Below are 13,784 nucleotides of genomic sequence, written 5' to 3'. Positions count from 1 at the left end.
ACTCTGTGGCAGAGGAGTAGACCTCGCAGCCATATGACAGCCTGGAGGTTACAAAAACCTGAAATAAATGCAGAAGTGTCCTCTGATCTGCACTCCACTATGTATGGGACAGAACCCTTAATAGACTGAGAGCCTTCATAAATCATGCTTTATGATTTGCCAAATGTGAAACCCAAGTCAAAAGGCTGTCTAACGTCAGGCCCAAGAATTTCGTCTCTGCCACACAACGGAGTCTCCTGCCACAAAGCTGGAAATCAGGGTCCAGGTGTATCCCTCTCATCCTACAAAACTGCATAGCCACAGTCTTAGAAGGAAAAATCGAAAACCCTTGGAAGTGGCCCAGGCAGAAATCTTGTCCAAGTCAAGTTGCTTATGTTGCTCAATAGCAGACATGCGGGAGCCAGAAAACCATACAGCTGAATCATCCACATAAAGGGATGAGGATATCTCAACAGGCACAGTGTCAAGAATACTATTAACCCGCGGCGTCCCGGGGACGTACTTCCACGTCCTCATGTTTTGTCACAGCTAATCCCGGGGACGTACTTCAACGTCCTGCAATTGCAAGGTTCATAATTTCCACAATTTTCAAAATTCGCGCGAGATTTTCGTTTCGCCCGGGTACCCAAGTCTCCCCTACCTGCCGCCAGGCGGGCAGCGTCCTAGACCCCGCATGACCCGCGCTTGCCCTTGTCTCGGTCACTCACCTGCTAGCAGTGACCCAGGTCAGACATGGCGCAGAAAGGTCTCTCAGACGAGGAAATCGCATCCGTCCTGGAAGCCTTCACTGGAGACAGTGATTCTCCACTCGATGATGATGTGGTGGATCGCGATTAAGTCCAGCCAGAGGAAGAAATAAGTAGCAGTGATGAGGAGGTCCCTTCGCCCCGAAAAACGCGGTATGTGACATACCGTAAGGCAAGGGAAGGCCAGCCTGCTCCCCAACCACATGCACAGCTATCTCTCCATCTCGAATCTGATGAGGACGAGGATGAGGACGATGAGGATGACGGAGGCCTAGGACGTGATATCGCCGCGTGGTTGGGAAAAGAGAAAATATCACCATGAGGATCAGAAGGTGGGGCGAGACGACACATAAGGTATGGTGAAAGTACTTTGTCTGGGGAAGTGGCAAGTGGTGTGGTGGGATTGCTGGGAGAAAGGGAAAGTGATGTGGCGGCAGTGCGGGGTGAAAGTGAGAGTGGTGTGGGGGTAGTGCGGGGTGAAGGGGCAAGTGGTGTGAGGGAGGCAGCACGAGCATGTGGTGCTCGTAGGCCTAGGGGAGAGGAGGTTGAGTCACTCCCCAGCACTTCTTTCGCCCCTGAATATTCCCAAACTTCCTCCCCACAGCCCCAGGATGTGGGGAAAGGAAAGAAAGGGAAGGGAAAGGGTAAAGGAAAAGGGAGAGGGAATAGAAGTGCGAGTGATGAGAGGCACCGCTCTCCACCTCCCCAACCTCCCCCACCACCCTCACCTCCCCACCCTGACGAAGGGTGTTATTTTTTCAGAAAAGTAATGTATAAGATGAGAATTAGTGTAAGTGGAAAGAATTATTATCAAAACTACACCCACTGTGTAAATCCGGTCAGTAAATATGTGATAGCAAGGAAATAAAGTGGAAACGGGTGTAATGTTAGCATGAATAAAATGTATAAGTTGAACCTTAGTGTAAGTTGTCATAATTGATGTCACGAGTACACCCACATTCTGGTCAGTAAGTATGTGATAGGAATTATATACAGTGGAAGATGTTGTAATGTTAGTAGTAAGGTATTTTATAAGTTGAATACTAGTGTAAGATGAAACAAATGATATCGCGATAACACTCCCTGTGTAAGTACGCGCAAATATGACGCTCAGTTCCATCGTAAGTTCAGAAATGATGTGATATCAATTATATCAAGTGTTAACATGTGCAATGTTAGTGGAGAATTATTATATAAGTACAAAAATAGGTTGTAAGTTGAAATAGTAGTCCTAGCGACTTCACCGTGTGTGTTATTATTACGCTATATATTTACGTAAGGCCTGAAATAATCTCAAAACAGTTCTATAAAGTTGAAAAGTGTATAATAATATTAGAAAAGTATTATGTAAGTAGAAAAAGCACAATACGAGTTGAAACAACAGTCACAGCGAGTTCACTCACTACGTAAATAAGCGCTAACATTACGCTAAATGTTATCAAAAGGCCTGTGAATACGTAAAAACAGTTCAATAAAATGTAAAATGGTATAATGTTATTGTAGAAGTATTATGTAAGTAAAAAAAATTATATGTATCATGATTTTAGAATGTTAGCGATTCATCGTGACAAGTTGGCCGATTTTGCTCGTTTCGCACGATGGTACAATGCTTATTTCTGCTCTATTTTTGTATAAAATCCAATATACTCTTTTATCACATGTTTTTATGTTTGTAATAAATTCATTTCTACTTACTTTCATTGGTTTCCCAGACTTATAATACCATAGAAAACGTTTGAGGCTCAGACCACCTAGGGAGAACACGGGGCCAGGTGCGACCAAGGCATACCTGGTTAAACTAATTAGGGACCCCGGGGACCAATTTCTTTGCCACCGACCATTGTTTCTGACCAAAAGCGAAAGTTTAAGCAAAAAAAAAAAAGGTCGAAAAATGGTCGGGATTGCGGGTACCAGCGGTCGAAAAGTGGTCGGGACGGGGCGGGTTAATGGCCACCGCAAACAGAGAAACAATTAAGACACTCCCCTGTGGGACACCTTCCTCCTGGCATAGTGGCGCAGAGAGGGTAGAACCCACACGAACTCGAAACACACAATCAGTCAAGAAGTCTCCAAGCAACACAGGCAGGCAACCTCGTAAATCAAAGGCATGAAGTTGCTGAAGGATGTCATGGTGCCAGGCAGTATCATAAGCCTTCTCAAGATCAAAGAACACAGCCACAAGATGTTGCTTAGAGGCAAAGCTTCATAGATAGATGCTTCAAGCCTGATAAGGTTGTCTGAAGTACACCGTAATTTATGAAAGCCACTCTGTGAAGGCGAGAAATAGCAACCCTTCACTAGAAACCACACAAGCCTGACATTAACCATCTTTTCAAATAGCTTGCACATGCATGATGTTAAGGTGATAGGGCGATAGTTTGAGACATGGGAGTGGTCCTTACCAGTCTTGGGAATGGGGAGGACAATACCCAACTTCCAACTCTTGGGAAGAAAGCCCTCACTCCATACCCTGTTAAAAAGGTCCAATAAAAACTATATTGATTCGGTTGGCAGATGACGGAGCAGAGCATATGGAATGTCGTCAGGCCCAGGAGCAGTGTCACCACACTCCAAGAGGGCAGCATACAGCTCACGGAGGCTGAAGTCTAAATTATATGGCTCTCCACCACAGAGCAAAAGTCAAGACCCAGCCTCTCCTGATTCCTACAAAAGCTAGCATATGGCTTAGAAGGATCCTTTTTTGAGACAGCACAAAACTGATTTGCAAGAGTAAAGGCTACTGCACTTGATGCAGATACAAAATTTCCATGAATTCGCAACACTGGTGGGGAGGCAGGGGAGAACCTAACAGAAATCTTACCATTTACCACACCATAGGCATTGGAGTAGAGGATGTAACTGTAGAAACATACGACCTCCACGAGTTACGGTGAACATTCTTCATGACCCATCGATAATGTGCACATGCTTTGCGAAACTGGATTTTCAGAAAAACAACATCACGGTTGGCAAAATACCAACGGGCAGCCACTTTGTAAGCTCCTTTTGCAATAGAGCAGTCATCATTCCACCATGGCACAGGTCTCCGGGATAAAACACCAGAAGTCCATGGGATGGAATGAACCCCTGCCGAGAAAAGAGTCTTAGTATAATAACGTTCGGCATCATCGATAGTTGAAAAATCAGTAACCTTGTCAGTAAATACACGTAGTTCCTCAAAGAGAGACCAATCAGCCCTATCCAGACACCAGCGTGGCATACGGGTTGCAGGAACACAGTGAGTAGTCTGGACCAACACAGGATAATGGTCACTATCATGCAGATCATCCGAAACCTCCCAAGAAAAATCAAGGGCACAATCAGAGGAGGAGATGGTAAGGTCAATGACAGAATATGTCCCAGTCTGAACATGAAAATGGGTCGGCCTCCCATCTTTTAGGGCAACCAAATCTAAATCCCCAACCAAAGAAGCAAGATGATCACCCCAGGGATTGGAAAGTGAGTCAACCAACAAAAGATGGCGGCCATTAAGGTCACCAAGGAGTAAAAAAGGGGGTGGAAGTTGGCTGATAAGGGTCTCCAGATCAGCACGCATAACAGGAACAGAAGGTGGAAGGTACAGACAACAGATGGTATAACACCTCCCAAAGTGCATCAGTGCTGCTAGAACTTGAAAGGGAGACTGTAATGCAAAGGAAATAAAGGGGACATCAGAACGGCACAATATGGCACATCCACTACTATGACCACCAGGAGGAGATGCATGGAAGACCTCATACCCCCTGATAGAAGGAAACGGTCTTTCCCCCACCATTGTCTCCTGGAGACAGACACAGAGTGGGCTCAGAGCAGAGAGCAATAACTGCTATTCCTCCCAGTTTGCCATGGCACCTCTACAATTCCACTGAAGACAAATTGGTACTGATCGAGACATATTGATTAATGTTAAATGATAGGAATTGAGAAACACCAAGGCTATGGAACAACCTTATTGGGAAGGGTGTGAAAGCCCTTCTTCCTGGGCGTGGAGCACTGCCTCACCAACCAAGAAGACAGTACAGATTTAGAGTTTCCATGGGTGGAAGGACCTTTACCCCGAGACATTTCCCTCCCATCGCCAGGACGAACCCGAAGCACAGAGACCTTCCTGGAAGATTCACTCGCCCCGTCTGCACACCCACGTGGGGGTCTGGCTGGCACCTTGGGGCCAACCAAACCCTCCCCAACTGAATTAGTCAAATGTTGGCTGCTGGGTGCCGGATCTGAGGGAGCAAGCAACCGAGGCTTTTGAGTATCTAAAGACCCAGATTCCACCACACCTGAGCAAGGGGCAGGGACTGGAATCCTAGAAAGACCATCACGAACACCCACCGACATAGACGCCACCACTGGCTGGGTTGTCGAACGAAGAGCCCCCTCAGAATCCTCATGCAGTACAGAAGTTTGACCCTTAGAAGGAGGGGAGTCACCCAAAGACTCCTCACTCCTCACCCGTTTGAGGTTGGTGAATGCAACCTCCATCTCTACACCAGAGCCACTGTAGAGACACACTGTAGAGAAGACTGAACATCAGTAGCAGAGTGAGCAGATAGTACAGGGGCAGCAGTCGGTGTGGGAGTAGCAGCTGATACAAGAGTGTCAGCCGGTACAGTAGTAGCAGCTGATACAGGAGTAGCAGCTGGTACAGGAGCAGCAGCCGGACGAGATGTAGAATGCAAAGGTACCGGAGTCCTTGGGAGACCACGAGGAGGAGAAGTAGTACGTCCAGTATCTGACAAGGGACGAGGAGGATGGTCAGAATAAGGAGCAGGGGATCCATGACGGCGCACAGCAGGCTTTGACCTAGAAAGAATAGAACCAAAGGACACACCTGTGCTGACATACATAGGCATGACACGGTCCTTAGCTTCGGTAAAACTCAGCCTCTCTGTGGCTCTGAGAGACAGAATTTCATGTTCCATTTTGTAATGATCACAAGATTTAGAAGAAGCAGCGTGCTCACCACCACAATTGACACAAGATACATGACTAGGGCATTCCATACCCTCATGAACATCTGAACAACATGACACACAGACTGCTGGAAGACCCTGGGCAAGACACCTACAAGTTCAACCAGTATGACCCAAGTGCTGACAGTGGAAGCATCTATGAGGCACAGGGACATAGGGACTAACTGTACCGTTACCACGCAGCATTAAGAACAGCAGGGAGGCTCAATGAAGCAAAAGTCACAATCAAGGATGGAGTTGGCACAAGGTCACCATTCATCTTCTTCTTAATCCTCTCAACCTTTATCACATTGTGGGCTGACAACTCTTCAACAAGGCGTGCCTCATCGTAAATCAGCAATTCCTTAGCATACACAATGCCATGAGAATAAATTAATGAAGCATGGGGGGAATATGTAACAGACTGACTGGAAACCATGGACAGAGATAGAATGGCTGCACTCTGAGAAAGGTCAGAAACCTCCACCAACAAACTGCCATCAGCCTGTGGAACTACTTTAGGGGCGGCACCACAAGCAGCAACAAGTTCTCTATGTGTGCAAAAAATTTCGCACCTTCGGAGGTCCACCCCAGCAGGGCCACGAACAACTATGAATTTGACAAAGTTGCAGGAGGAGGAGCAACAAAAAAATTATCTGAATCTCACTCATGGGGACCCTGAGGGCCAGGGACACTTCTTGTCCCCCACCTGCGACCCTTGTTATGGGAGCCACTGGACCGGGGAGGCAAGGCAGGGGAGGCCGAATCCCCCATGGAGCCACATGGAAACTGGAAGGGTTCCAGAGTGGCTATAAGTGAAGGTCGAGAAGACGCACTTAGGTCTGGGAGAGAGGCAGGTCAGGGCACATTATTCATATCCATAATAATAATAAACAAAAACTTCATTCCCCACCCCCCCACCCACGATGGAGCCCAGCAAGGGGAGGCCATATGCCACAGGCGACCTCAGGGGCAGCAGGAGAGTATACTTGGGTAACCACCAGGGGACCTGGGCTAGGGTGACCCCAGGACAATAGGAGCCACCAGGCCCCCCAGTGCCCACTTGACCCTAGCCAATGCATGACCAGTCGATTGATGTATTGCTAGCTGCAGGGCACATTGTGCAGCATCGCTGAACCCCCAGGACTCACGTCTCCCAGCATTATGGGACGCCACACACAGCAAACACGTGGGGAGTTAACAGTCCCACCCTAGATGGCAAGTGGGCAGGGACTAAAATCACCAACAGGCCTCCTCCACCAGTGATGTAGGGGGTGTTTGGTCCACGAGACCGACAAATGCCAAACCCTACAAAGGTAGGCTTGTCTCCAAAGTAGGTGGCACTGTCAGCGATGCTTCAAGCCCCACCACCACGTCAAGGTGACTCCCCTCAGTGGGGATTTATTTCAGGACATATTCCTAGCAAAGTAATGCTCAGCAGTCATGAATAGCAAACGTCTTTGTGTTTAATAACAAAATGAAAAACTTGTGCATTATGACATCCAGTTTCCTGGCTGTGGTGGACTGAAGCACCGTCTGGATGTGTGCAGAGGTGTGTGGGGGTTGCTATGGTAATCACACAAGTGCCTCACCCGCTAGGCCAAGATAGTGTTGCTTACAGACGTCTCCATGATTTATAAATTATTTTTTTTTTAATTGCTAGTATAAATTACCGGTGTTAGAATCTGTTTAAACCGAAAATTGTCAGTATAGTAACCATAAGCAACAAAATGTTTTGATAAATTCTAAACAATATTGTGCTTTGGTGGCAACATGTGTCTAGTAGTGCACTCTGTGGTAATCAAGCTGAGCACCCATGCCTTGCTCTAGGTAGGGTCAGGCCAGATTGTGAACCCTGTAAAAAAAAAGATAAAAAAAAAAGAGAAAAGCCAAAAATCTGCCGACATAGAATGCAAATGGCACAATATTATCCCCCCCCCCACCACCACCACCACCTTCACCCTCCAGAGCACTGGCTTGATTGCTGGGAGGATCCGAGGTTTGCAACTTCGCTTCAGTTGTCCTGCTGTCATGTATAGGAACAAAATTTAATTGAAAGGGGAAGGCCTTGCAGATGTTTGAGGTACCATCTTAGACGGTGTAAACCATGGGACTCCTTAGATATACATCGGTTTTCACAGAATATACTGAATAAGGTGGCAGGAAAATTTCATCTCACCAGAAATAATGTGGCAGGGAGGCGAGATTATTTGTCACAGTCCCCACAACCAAACACGAATTCTACTATTAATAATTATGCAGATATTTTTATTGGATCATCGTCTACCAAAGGTCCAACTGCACTGCCTCCTGTGCTTGCAGGCAATGGGCCACTGAAATTGAGTAGACATTGTCCCAGCAAATCAGAGACTGGGACATTAAATGAAATGAAATCCATGAAGATCTACATGTACAATGTAAGAAGCCTCATAGAAGATTACAAACTTGATACCTTAATTACTGACTTAGAGAACATTAGATGGGATATTGTAGGTCTGAGTGAGATCCACAAAAATGAAGAAAAATTAATTCAGCTCCAAGACAGTAACAACCACCTAGTTTACTATAGAGGAAGGCAAAATGAAAGAGTTTGTGGTGTAGGGTTTCTAATTAACAGAAATCTTGCAGAAAACATAGTTAAAATCACCATTGTACCTGACAGAGTAGCATGGATTGTAATTAAACTTTGCAAAAGATACCGGTACACCCTGAATGTAATGCAAGCATATGCACCGACTTCTTATAGCTCAGATGAAGAAACATTCATTGATGACATCTCTCAGATTATGGAAGAAGAAAAGACCACATATACGATAATCAAGGACGACTTCAGTGCAAAATTTGGCAAATTGAAAAATGGAGAAGCATGTATGAGAATATTCAGAGTGTCAGAAAGAAATGGCAGAGGTGAAATGTGGTAAATTTTGCTAAAATGTGCAACATGAGAATAATGAACATATGCTTTAACAAAGGAACAGGGAGAAAATGGACCAGGAGAAGTCGTAATGGAGAAACAAAGAATGAAATCGACTTCACTATAGCAGATAAGACTAACATGATCATAAAGGTCACAGTTATCAACAAAGTATATATGAGAAATGACCAAAGAATGGTTGGCTTATGCACACCCAGATTCAGTTTCAGAAGTGAAAGATAGAAACTGACTAGCAATAAAAGATATGCCCAATAAATGAAAGCGAAAACAAAGTAGCCTTTCAGTTAGAAATAACAAGCAGATTTCAGGTTCTAAGTTATGCTGTGTGTGACTTAAGTTGAGGCTAACAATGGTAGGTTATTAAGAGAACCAGTGGAGGTAGCAGGGAAATCTAATACAACCAAAGCCAATAAGTATTCAAAAGCGAATCTCGAGCTCCTGAAAAAAAAAAAAGATATGAAAGCAAAAACAAAGATGAAACAGAAAGAGCAGAATCAAGTAAGCCTATAAACAAGAGAGAGAGAGAGAGAGAGAGAGAGAGAGAGAGAGAGAGAGAGAGAGAGAGAGAGACAAACAGACAGACAGAGACAGAGACAGACAGAGACAGAGACAGAGACAGGGAGAGATATGAATCAGATCAAAGAAACCTCCAGAAAAGGGAAATGTCTGCAAAGGGGCTGAAATAGAATGGCATTAGGAGAGCAAACAATTTTATCACTGAAAGAGCAAAATGGTGAAGTCATTCAATGCAGGGAGAGGATGGTGAAGAGAGATGAAGAATTTTACAAAGAATCACATGCATCAAAGAAAATAGTACCAGTAGCTAACTTTTCCGTTCACACAAGTTAACTCCCCAGAAGAAGATGAAATAGTAACAAATTTACTGTTGGACGCAGAAGAGGAATAGGACAGGCTCGCCCAATTATTTATTTAATGTATAAAGGAGAAAATTCCAAAAGCATGGGTCTAATACAATAGTTATTTTGCATAACAAAAAAGGTGACTCAAAAGATCTTAGTAACCATGGACCCATCAGTTTACTGCCAGTTATTTACAAACACTTCACTAAAATCCTTACGAAAAGAATAATAAAAATATTTGGAAGAAAACCACCCTCAGGAACAGGCAGAATTCCGAAGTGGGTATGCAACTGCTGATCATCTACACACATTCAATCAGCCAGTTGAGATAAATACATTATATAATAAACCATTGTGCTTAGGTTTTCCTGATTATGAAAAGGCTTTTGACTCAGTGGAGCACATAGCAATATAAATTCATTGCAGTAACAAGAGGTAAATAGGAACATTGTAAAACTGCTCCAAAACATACATGCAGAAGGAACTGCTACAGTAAAATTAAACAAAGACACGGAAAAAATTAAGACTGAGATGGACATGTGACAGGGAGATACAATTTCACCCAGTTGTTTTACAGCATGCCTAGAAAACATTTTCAGAAAGCCGGACTGGGAGAACACAGGAGTAAACATAGATGGGGAAAACTAAACAGTTTAATATTTGCAGAAGACAGTGTCCTAATCACAGAAACAGCAGACACTGCAAGAAATGTTAAATGACCTAAATAGAGTAATCTCAAAGTAGAGGTAAAGATGAACGGTCGAAAAGCTAATGTTTAATACAAATACACCAAATGGCCTCATCAGAATGAGCAAAGAAATTCTTGAGGAAGTCGAGGAGAACAATTACTGGGGCAAATACTAACACTAGTGAAAGACCATGATACCGACATAGAAATACGCATTGCAATAGAATGGAAAGCTTTCGGTAAACACAGAGAGAGAAAGATACTGTATAAGGATAATTAGCTTGCCAACATGTATGAAACGAAGAGTATATAACGAATGCCTAATACCAGGTATGATGTAAGGTTGTGAGACCTGGAAACTGTCATTTCGATGGAAAATCAACTAATGCGTTCTCAAAGAGCAGTGGATAGGTCAATGTCCGTGAAAGCTCTAAAAGACAGGAAAAGAGCAACATGGGTGAGAGAACAGAGAAAAGTCCATGACATTATAGAAGTTATAAAAGAACTGAAATTGAGGTGCTCAGGTCAAGAAGCAAGAATATGGGATAAACGATGGAGCAAGAGACTGACTGACTGGAGTCCAAGAGATTGTAAGCGTACCTGAAGAAAAGCCAGACAGGTGGGGATAGCAATGAGACAGAGAAGTCTAGAGACAAAACGTGGCAGAGGATGGCTCAGTCAAGGAATTACTGAAAAAGGTTGGGGGAGACCTTCGTCCCGTAAAGCACCCTCATCAGTGTGGGTCTCAAACCCACTTCGCCACAGCAGGTCTATGAAGATGTCTGGCCATCACCTGATTAAGCTATAAAGTTTTCTTTTCAGATCCACACACCCCGACCTATTGCAGTGTGGGTGGTAGAGAATTTCAGCTCTTCCGGCCACGATCATTGACATATTGTTTATATATAAACTACATGTGGAATAACATCGTGCCCTAAGGCACCCTCATCAGTGTGGGGCACGAACCCACCTCGCCATCGCAGGTCTAAAAGGAAGCGTGACTGTCATGTAATTATAGCGTTTTTCTTTTCAGATCCACACCTATATACTGAAAGAAATAGTCTAAGCTACCGGGTGTGATTAACCCGGGGTTAGCTTTCTAGGGTTAAAAAAAAGGTCATAGGAGTTATGTGTTTAACTTTCTTAGCCCGCTAATGTTTGACATATTTCACTCCTGTTATCTGCAGATGTCTGGTATAGTTAGTCTTGGTATCTCAAGATGGCTTCATTCTGTTTTGGATATACTTTCGATGTGAAAAGTCTATAGATTTCAAGAAATCCTTCAATGCAAAATGTCCCTCCTAAAACTGATACAAGTTTTTGTTTGTAGTAACATAACATTCAGAAGGGATTTAAAAAGTAAATGGTCGTCGAAGTGAAGATTTTTTAAATGAAAAAAATAAAATCATCTGTGTGGATCAACAATATAGCAGAAAAGCTCTGTTGCAACGAAGGGATTGAAAACAGTCTCCACTAAAGTCTCTTACTTGTAGATGGTGAGATAAACAAAGAGGCAACTGTGTGAGTGCTGAAGTGCTCTTCACTTCCCGCTGCTTCTGTACCTGGTGAGGCGTGGAACACAAATGTGCTCTTACCAACTGGGGTGATCCAAGGAGGTAAAAGGGAAGAGGCGGTGGTTGACCTCCTCCCCGCCCCTCCCTCCCTCCCTCTCTCTCTCTCTCTCTGGGATGCATTTCCATACTAACACTACCACCCTTAACTTGATGAGGCGTTTGATATTTCTTGGTATTTTCAGAAACAAAAATGTCATCATCATCAACATCATCATCATCATCATCATCATCATCATCATCAACATCATCAACATCATCATCATCATCATCAACACTATATTTCGATTTCTGTCCTCATACGTCCCTCATATTGACAGTGAAGGCGTTGTCTACTGCAGTTTGAAAACCCTATCCTAACCGAACAAAAACATGTAACGTTAAATATGAATAAGTATGAATGACGACATTGTTGGTAATGGGTTAAGTGCTCGTATTCTCCGCGGTTATGGGAGATCCCTAACACTTCCTTAGCGACTTATTTTTGGGTACTGTTGGGTAATATCTTATTATACATTGTTTATGCACAGTAGGGTGATATTAGAATGATTTAGTAACAAGGAAGAGGACGGCAAGGTGTAGTATACAAAATAAATCGCTTAGGAAGAGGTTGAGGGAGCTTCCTAATCCGACGAGAATACGGGCCAAGGCGTAATATGGTACAGATCATTCAGAAGTGCTGCGCAGTGTCCGATACCAGCGAAAAAACGACTGATCTTATAGGCTTGTCGGGTAGGATTGAACCGCTTCATCATAACGTACTCTCTGCTTTATTATTGCCATCGACACGCGATTTTATGCTGGCTACGAAACACTCTCTGAATGGTACTTGTTAACTTCCTTACTCTATATTTCCTTCTGCCTATGACCTCCAGTCTTTTAAACGCAGTGTGCCCAAGCATCTCGAAATGAACGCGCGCGCGCGCGCGCGCGAGAGAGAGAGAGAGAGAGAGAGAGATACACACACACACACACACACATATATATATATATATATATATATATATATATATATATATATCTTGAGTTAACCATAACAACTGTTGGTTGTCCTAAGGCGAATAAAATCGTCTGGAGGCGGCATAATAAATATAAATTACATCCTCTTATTCAAGGTGTCCAGAAGGCGGAGTTTCAAACCTCCTGATGGAAATTATGCTCATTTAATGAAATTCTGTTTATTATGAAAATACATCCTTGGCGAGGGTTTTTTGCCGAGCCGTATCTGTTTGACCTTCAGGGTAATCACAACTTCAACATGTGACCGACTTTGACCTGGACAGATTCAGGTAGGTCAGACTGTTTATATTTACCCTGAACGATACAACTTAGAACAGGATCTGTAATACTCGTAATGTCAGGGCTCTAAAATATCTTAATACAATACGTAATAGGTAGTAGCTCGTGGGCATGTTCAAAGAAAACTCTCTGGGAGGAGAGCAAAATGGAAATGTACAGTTGAAAACTACAAGGTACATATTCACTACATACAAGGCAAAATAAATTTAGTCGCTGATGCACTATCTAGGAACCCGACGACAGTTCATGTTGCGGCATTAGACCTCAAGGGAAGCATCCCAAACCATGATGAAATCTCGAAAGCACAGAGACTTGATCCAACATGGTCTAAAGTTATATACAAATTGGGAAGTGGTGTGGACATACAATTACCAAAGCTACAAACACCACTGGAACAATTCACAATAGTCAATAATGCCTTACATAGGATCAACTCAGGACAACCAAACCATAGAAAAAATAAAAAACAAATAGTAGTACCCAGTGAAATGATACCTCAAGTATTAAGGATAATAAACGATAGTCCACATGCAGGACATCCTGGCAAGGATAGTACAGTTAGACAAGCCAGGCTGTTATACTACTGGCCATCGTTACGAACAAATATATACAGTCATATAGACAGATGCGAGTCATATGCGAGACACAAAGGCTACAAGTTAACACCTGCACCTATAGGGAGATATCCTGTACCTAACCAACCGTGGGACGTTGTCGCGGTTGACTTACTTAA

At 43.7% G+C, this 13,784-nt stretch overlaps 1 protein-coding gene across 1 annotated transcript in view; it reads right to left on the bottom strand.

Annotated features, from left to right (window-relative positions):
- Positions 1 to 11,703, bottom strand: part of LOC145419050 (uncharacterized) — a 94,238-nt gene extending 82,535 nt beyond the window's left edge. The window contains exon 1 of the mRNA XM_080287296.1: positions 11,669 to 11,703. The gene's annotated coding sequence lies outside the window, so the exon portion shown is untranslated. The remainder of the gene's footprint in view (positions 1 to 11,668) is intronic.
- Between the last annotated feature and the right edge of the window lie 2,081 nt (positions 11,704 to 13,784).

This window comes from Coenobita brevimanus, chromosome 117, assembly GCF_032717465.1.
Source record: "Coenobita brevimanus isolate Jiangsu-jjx chromosome 117, ASM3271746v2, whole genome shotgun sequence".
Lineage (NCBI taxonomy): Eukaryota > Metazoa > Arthropoda > Malacostraca > Decapoda > Coenobitidae > Coenobita > Coenobita brevimanus.
Note: the sequence above shows the minus strand (reverse complement) of the source record. Positions and strands in the feature narration are given on the sequence as shown.